Raw genomic sequence first — 6895 nt, forward strand, 5'->3', positions numbered from 1 at the left:
GAGTTAGGCTTTTTCTGCTCCCTCCTCCACCCAGTTTCCCAGGCTCCCTTTATAGCCGCCTTCTGGACAATCATTAAGCCTGGGGCAGCTCTTAGAGAACCCAGTGTCCTGAGGGAGACAAAAAAACAGATTACCGACAGCCAAACTGTGGGGGCTGGAGGGGGTCCTAGACGGAAGGCAGTGCCAGTGAGTAGGGCCAGCACCCTGTGTCCCCAGGATTTCTGCTTTCCTTCCTCTCCCTTATCCTCCTGCCTGTGAAATCAGTTGTGATTAAAGGCTCAACCTAATTACTTTTGTCTGCATGAATGAGCCCAGGGGACGCCTGGATGGGATGAGCAGACCTGCCCTCTCTAGCCCTGCTTCCTCAGTCACCTACCTTCTCATTCATTCAAGGAAGCTTGCTTGAGGGCTTACTGAATGCACTGGGTGATGGGCTAGTTTCTACAAACACACAATCAGACACACCATCAGACACATACCCCCAACAACCTCACTTGCAAGTCTTCTAGAGCTAGCCCTAGCCCCCGGAACTCCCAGGGCTCAGTACACATGGGGTGGATCTGTTCACGGAGAGCCGCAGAACTGTAAGCAAGGGGGAACTTCCTAGTTCTGATCCCACAGGGTCACACCGAAAGCCCCACTAGGCGCTGGGGTTGTGGTGGGGTCACTCAGCTGCCTCTGGTCCCCTTTACCCTGTGGCGTCTATGTGGGTTCCAATCTGGCTGACTGGGGGCTGCAGGGCAGGTGCCTGGACGGCTCGCGGGCGGGCAGGTGCACCGGCGGACTTCAGGCGGCAGTGCCCAAGCGCCCAGCTTCCCAGGGCCCCGCTGCACGCCTCCGGCTGTTCGGGCTCTGCTGGGAAAGTAACTGGAGCAGGCGGCGGCGGAGCGGCGACCACGCGAAGCCCCCGAAGCCCCCTCGCAGCGGGCGCCCGGAGGCGCAGGCAGGCCGGGCGGGGCCGGCAGCGGGAGGGGGCGGGGAGGCAGCAGGCAGCGGCCTCTCGGCACCCGCCCAGCCCGCTGTCCTCCAGCCACCCAGGACTCCCGCCCCGGGCTGGGACAGAGGGGCCCGGCGCGGGCGGGGAGACCCGGGCTGCAGCGACACAGAGGAGGAGGCGTGGGCCGGGCACCCGCAGCGCCTCGGCGGTCCCCAGACGCAGAGGTCGACCCCCCGGGAGAGGCAGCCGCGGGAACAGCTCCGGGCTGCCTCGGAAGTTGGGGTTCGCTAACAAAGGAGGTCCCAGACCTGAGACTCCACCCCTTCAGGCCCGCCCTCTGGCGCCGCCACTCCCCCGCCTACCACGTCCTACCTGAACTGAGGTGGGAGCCGGAATGCGGTGGGCGGGGAGACGGGCGCATGCGCGGGCGCTGGGGGCGGGGCGGGAGGGGCGGGGCCTCCGCTTGCGCGCTCTAGTCCCCGCGACGCGCGGCCAAGCCAGGCGTAGACTCTATCCTGCCGGTCACACTGGTCATTGAGTGAGAAGAGCGCCCCCTAGAGGCAGGACTCGTAAATTCGCTTCTATTTTTCTGAGTGCTTCTACCACCAATCACTGGCGAGAACACAGTGTTTTCTGGAAGAAATTAATTTGCTTTTCTCGATAAGCACAATTTGAGTTGTGTTTACTAAGCTTGCCCATTTATTCTTTTTTTTTAAGATTTATTTATTTATACATACAAGCACTGGGTACAGTCAGAAGCACCAGAGCCAGAGCGGGGAGCAGAGCAGGCAGAAGGACCGAAGCACACTGCTGAGGGGAGCAGCGGGCAGCAGGAGAGGTCTGCGCGCCATATGGGACCCTCCTCTGGTGGCCGGGGAGCAGCCGGGGATCGAACCGGTGCTGCAGAGGCAGCGGGCAGCTTCGCAACCCAGCGCTCAACCGCTGCGCCACCGGGGAGACCCTCGGTAAGTACAATTCGAACATTTAATTTATGGCGAGACTGTTGGGGACAGAATCAAAACAAAAGTACAGGACTGGAGTAAACCTTAAATTCTGATCCCCGACCCACTATATTCTAACAGTGTAACCCTGGTAATAACCACTAGGAGTCTCGCTTTCTCCCCAAGCCCTTACGTTGGTTGTGAAACTCCTAAATAGAAGATTTAGATAGTTTGGAAATTTTAGATAACCGTTTTCACAGAAACCACGAAAGAACTGCTGAAAGAATTTTATTTTTAAAGAATTATTTATTTATGCATACAGGAGCTGGGGTACAGGCCAGAGATGTGGGGGGGTGAGAGGATTCACCAGAAACGAGTGGGGAACAGAACAGGCAGACTGACTGAAATACACTGCTGAGGGAGCAGCAGGCGACATAGGAGGTCTGTTGAACCATGTGGGCTGCTCCCTGGCCGCCGGGATTTGAACTTGTGCTGCAGAAGCTGCAGATTGCTTCGTAGTGCGGTGCTTAACCCTTTGTGCCACCAGGGAGGCACAGTTACTATTTTTTTTTAAAGATTTATTTGTTGTGCATACAAGAGCTGGGGTACAGGCTAAATGTGGGGGGGGGTGAGAGGATTCACCAGAGACAGAGTGGGGAACAGAACAGGCAGATCAACCGAAGTACACTGCTGAGGGGAGCAGCAGACGAGTCAGGAGAGGTCTGCTGTGCCATGGGGTTGCTTCCTGGCCACCGGGGATCAAACTCGTGCTGCAGAGGCTGCGGATTGCTTCACAGCCTGCATCTTAACCCTTGCACCACCAGGGAGGCCCCAAGAACATAGTTTCTAAATCGAGCACCCAAGGTACCCATCCCCTCGTGGGTAAAAATCTACCCAAATGGGATTGGCCCAGAGCAAGGCCCCAAAGCCTGCCACAAGTTTAAAGCATCTTTCAGTGGGGACCCATTGAAAAGGATCAGAAACAACCAGACAAGTCTGGGAGGAAAAGACCAAATCAAAATCAAGGTAAAAGCTGCCACTATTGGGCCTCCCCGGTGGCGCAGTGGTTGAGCGCTGGGTTGCGAAGCTGCTGGCGACCTCTAGGCGCCGGTTCCATCCCCGGCTGCTCCCCGGCCACCTGAGGAGGGTCCCACATGGCGCGCAGACCTCTCCTGCCACCCGCTGCTCCCCTCAGCAGTGTACTTCGGTCCTTCTGCCTGCTCTGCTCCCTGCTCTGGCTCTGGTGAATTCTCTCACCCTCCCGCGCTTCTGACTGTACCCAGTGCATGTATAAACCAAACAAACAAACAAATAAATAAATAAATAAAACATGCCTCTATTAAAAAAAAAATATTAAAAAAAAAAAAAAAGCTGCCACTATTGTCCTCCCCCTGGGTCTCTCACCCACATCTGTGTCACCCAGTCCATGACCCAAAGGCAAGTGCAGTTTCTTCACGTGTCTCTCCGCTCCATGTGCCTCCTCCAGGTCTCCTTCTGGCTCTCCATCCTGCTTCCTTCCTTCCTTCCTCCGATCCTTCTACAGCTTCTTCTCTCCCTGCTCAGCTCCACCATCCTTTGGGTGGGGCAGGGAACCTGGAATCTCCCCCTTTCCTGAGGACCACCCTATTACAATTCTGCCTGTTTTTTTCCCCACTCTGTCTCTTGTGAATCCTCTCACCCCTCCCCCCCCCACACACACCTCTGGCCTGTATCCCAGTTCTTGTTTGCATAAATAAATAAATCTTTAAAAAAAAAAAAAAAGATCATCAGGAAAAATAGAGACTATCAGAGTAAGAAACTTGAAAAGGAAAAAACAAACAGGAGGAAATAAGAGGTTATTTAGAACAGATAACTGTCTGGTTATTTAGGAAAAAATCTGCTTATATCTCCTGTGCACACCCTATAATAGAATAAATCCCAGATAGATTAAGGCATACCATGTGAGAAAACAACACTGCTGGTGCTCATTTGGTGAGGACCTGGTGACTCTTTGCAAAGTGGCAGCTGAGGAGACTCTAAACAAAGTCCAAGGAAGCAGTCAAAACTGAGAACAATGGGGGTTAAGTCTCAACACTATTAAGCTATCTGCAGCTACTGCAGCACCAGTTTGATCCCCAGCCGGGCAGGTGACCCACATGGCACAGCAGACCTCTCCTGTCTTGCCTGCTGCTCCCCTCCGCAGTGTATTTCAGTAGATCTGCCTGGTCTGCTCCCCACTCTGTCTCTTGTGAATCCTCTCATACACACACACCCCACTCCTCTGGCCTCCCCAATTCTTGTATACATAAATAAAAATAAATCTTTAAGAAAATGATAATAAAAGATATGCTACCAACAAAAGACTTGCTTTCGATCAGACACCAATAGCCCCTCCCTGGTGGTCTAGGGATTAAAGTCTCAGCGCTATCACTGCTATGGCCTGAGGCTGATCCCTAGGCAGGGATCATGGTGCAGCAGACCTCTGGTCTCCCCACTGCTCCCTTCAGCAGTGTATTTCAATTGATCACTCTGTTCTGCTCCCCACTCCATCTCTGGTGAATCCTCTCACCCCCATACCTCTGGCCTACACCCCAGTTCTTGTATGCATAAATAAATTTTTAAAAATCTTTAAAAATATATTCAAGAATTGCTAGTTTATAAAACTAGTTTTGCCAATTTCTATTTTCCTCTTCCACTTGAGAAAGGGGAGCACTTTGTACATGTTTTTCAGAGTCTGAATCTAAGCATGAACTGTCTTGTTGACCTTTAACACCTCACTGTCACTCAACTACTGGAACATCATTACAGCCACAGTAAGAGAAAGACAATACAGGGACTTGAGTCCATTTTGGTTAACACAAAGTATCACAGCTTAACTTATTCTTTTTGTCCTGAATATATTAGAAAGTATATACACATAATTGTGCCAGACAATCCTATTCAAATTGGAACTTTATGAGATTTTCAATATTTTTGGGCTTGTGATAACTTAAAAAAAATAGGGCCTCCCCGGTGGCGCAGCGGTTGAGCGCTGGGTTGCGAAGCTGCCCGCAGCCTCTGCGGCGCCGGTTCGATCCCCGGCTGCTCCCCGGCCACTGGAGGAGGGTCCCACATGGCGTGCAGACCTCTCCTGCCGCCCGCTGCTCCCCTCAGCAGTGTCCTTCGGTCCTTCTGCCTGCTCTGCTCCCTGCTCTGGCTCTGGTGAATTATCTCACCCTCCCGCACTTCTGACTGTACCCAGTGCATGTATAAACAAAAAACAAACAAACAAATAAAATAAATAAATAAAAAAAAATGCCTCTGTAAAAAAAAAAATATATATATATATAAAATTATATACCTAAATGAGTTGAAAACTTAAAGGCTGGACTCAAATATTTATAGCAGCTTTATTCATAACTGCCAAAAGCTGAAAAAGCAACTAAGTTACCTTAGTGGTGAATAAACTCTGGTACATCCAGACAAAGGAATATTATTCAATAGTAAAAAGAAATGAGTTATCATGAAAACACATGGAGGAAACTTAAATGCATGTACGAAATGAAAGAAGTCAAGCTGAAAAAGCCATATACTGCACAATTCCAACAATATGACATCCTGTTAAAGGCAAAGAATAGACAGTAATAAGATCAGTGATTGCTAGGGGAGGGAGGGATGAGTAAGTGGAATAGATTTTTAGAGCAGTGAAACTAGTCTGTATTGTATGATAATGGATACATCTCACATACATTTGTTCAAACCCAAAGAATAAAATACCACAAGTCAACCCAAATGTATATTATGGACATTTTGTGACAATGATGTGTAGGTTCAATTGTAACAAATGTACTACTCTGGTGGGGATGTTGTTAAGGGTAGGTTGTATAAATGGAGTCAAGGGGTCTGTGGGAACACTGATTTGCTTTTGCTGTTTATCTAAAACTGCTCTAAAAAAGAAGTCTATTAAAAGACTTTCAAAACTTGTCTAACTTGTTCAATTTTCAGAGAAAAATTAACCTGCATGCTGTTTTGTTTTTTTTTTTTTAAGGTTTATTGATGTATACAGGAGCTGGGGTGTAGGCCAAAGGTGCAGGAGTGTGAGAGGATTTACCAGAGACAGAGTGGGGAGCAGAACAGGCAGATCCACTGAAATACACTGCCGAGGGGAGCAGCAGGCAAAACAGGAGAGGTTTGCTGTGCCATATGGGTTAGCTCCCTGGCCTGGGATCAAATTTGTGAAGCAGCCACTGCTTCCCAGTGCTGAGACTTAACCCCTTGTGCCACCAGGGAGTCCCCCATGCTCATTATTTATTCACGTGCTTAAGCTATGTAAATGATGTATGACTAGTGATCTCTTGGTAAAACATGGCTCTACCACAACTGATAATCATTAAAAAATAATTGTATATTGGGCCTCCCCTGGTGGCGCACAGTTGAGTGCTGCGCTGTGAAGCTGTCTGCAGCCTCTGCAGCACCACTTTGATTCCGGCCGGCCGGCAAGGGTCCCACATGGCCCAGCAGACCTCTCCTGTCGCACCTGCTGCTCCCCTCAGCAGTGTATTTCGTCAGTCTGCCTGTTCTGTTCCCCCTCTGTCTCTGGTGACTGCTCTCCCTCCCACGCATCTGGCCTGTACCGCGGTTCTTCTATAAATAAAAAAAATCTAAAAAAAAAAATTGTATAGTGACTGGTGGTGACTTTCTAGCAAAGTCTTTTTTTTTTTTTTTAAATATTTATTTATATAAGCACTGGGTACAGTCAGAAGCGCAGGAGGGTGAGAGAATTCACCAGAGCAAGAGCAGGGAACAGAACATGCAGACTGACGAAGAAATACACTGCTGAGGGGAGCAGTGGGCTGCAGGAGAGGTCTGCGCGCCATGTGGCACCCTTGCCAGTGGCCGGGGAACGGTGCTGCAGAGGCTGCGGGCAGCTTGCGCTCAACCACTGCACCACCAGGGGAGGCCCATCTAGCAAAGTCTTGAGGCAGCATTCAAAGAGCAAGGGGTGGTGGCCTCCCTGGTGGCGCAAGGGGTTAAGCGCCACACTATGAAGCCATCCACC

This window comes from Talpa europaea (genome assembly GCF_964194135.1).
Source record: "Talpa europaea genome assembly, chromosome: 12".
In the NCBI taxonomy this organism is placed as follows: domain Eukaryota; kingdom Metazoa; phylum Chordata; class Mammalia; order Eulipotyphla; family Talpidae; genus Talpa; species Talpa europaea.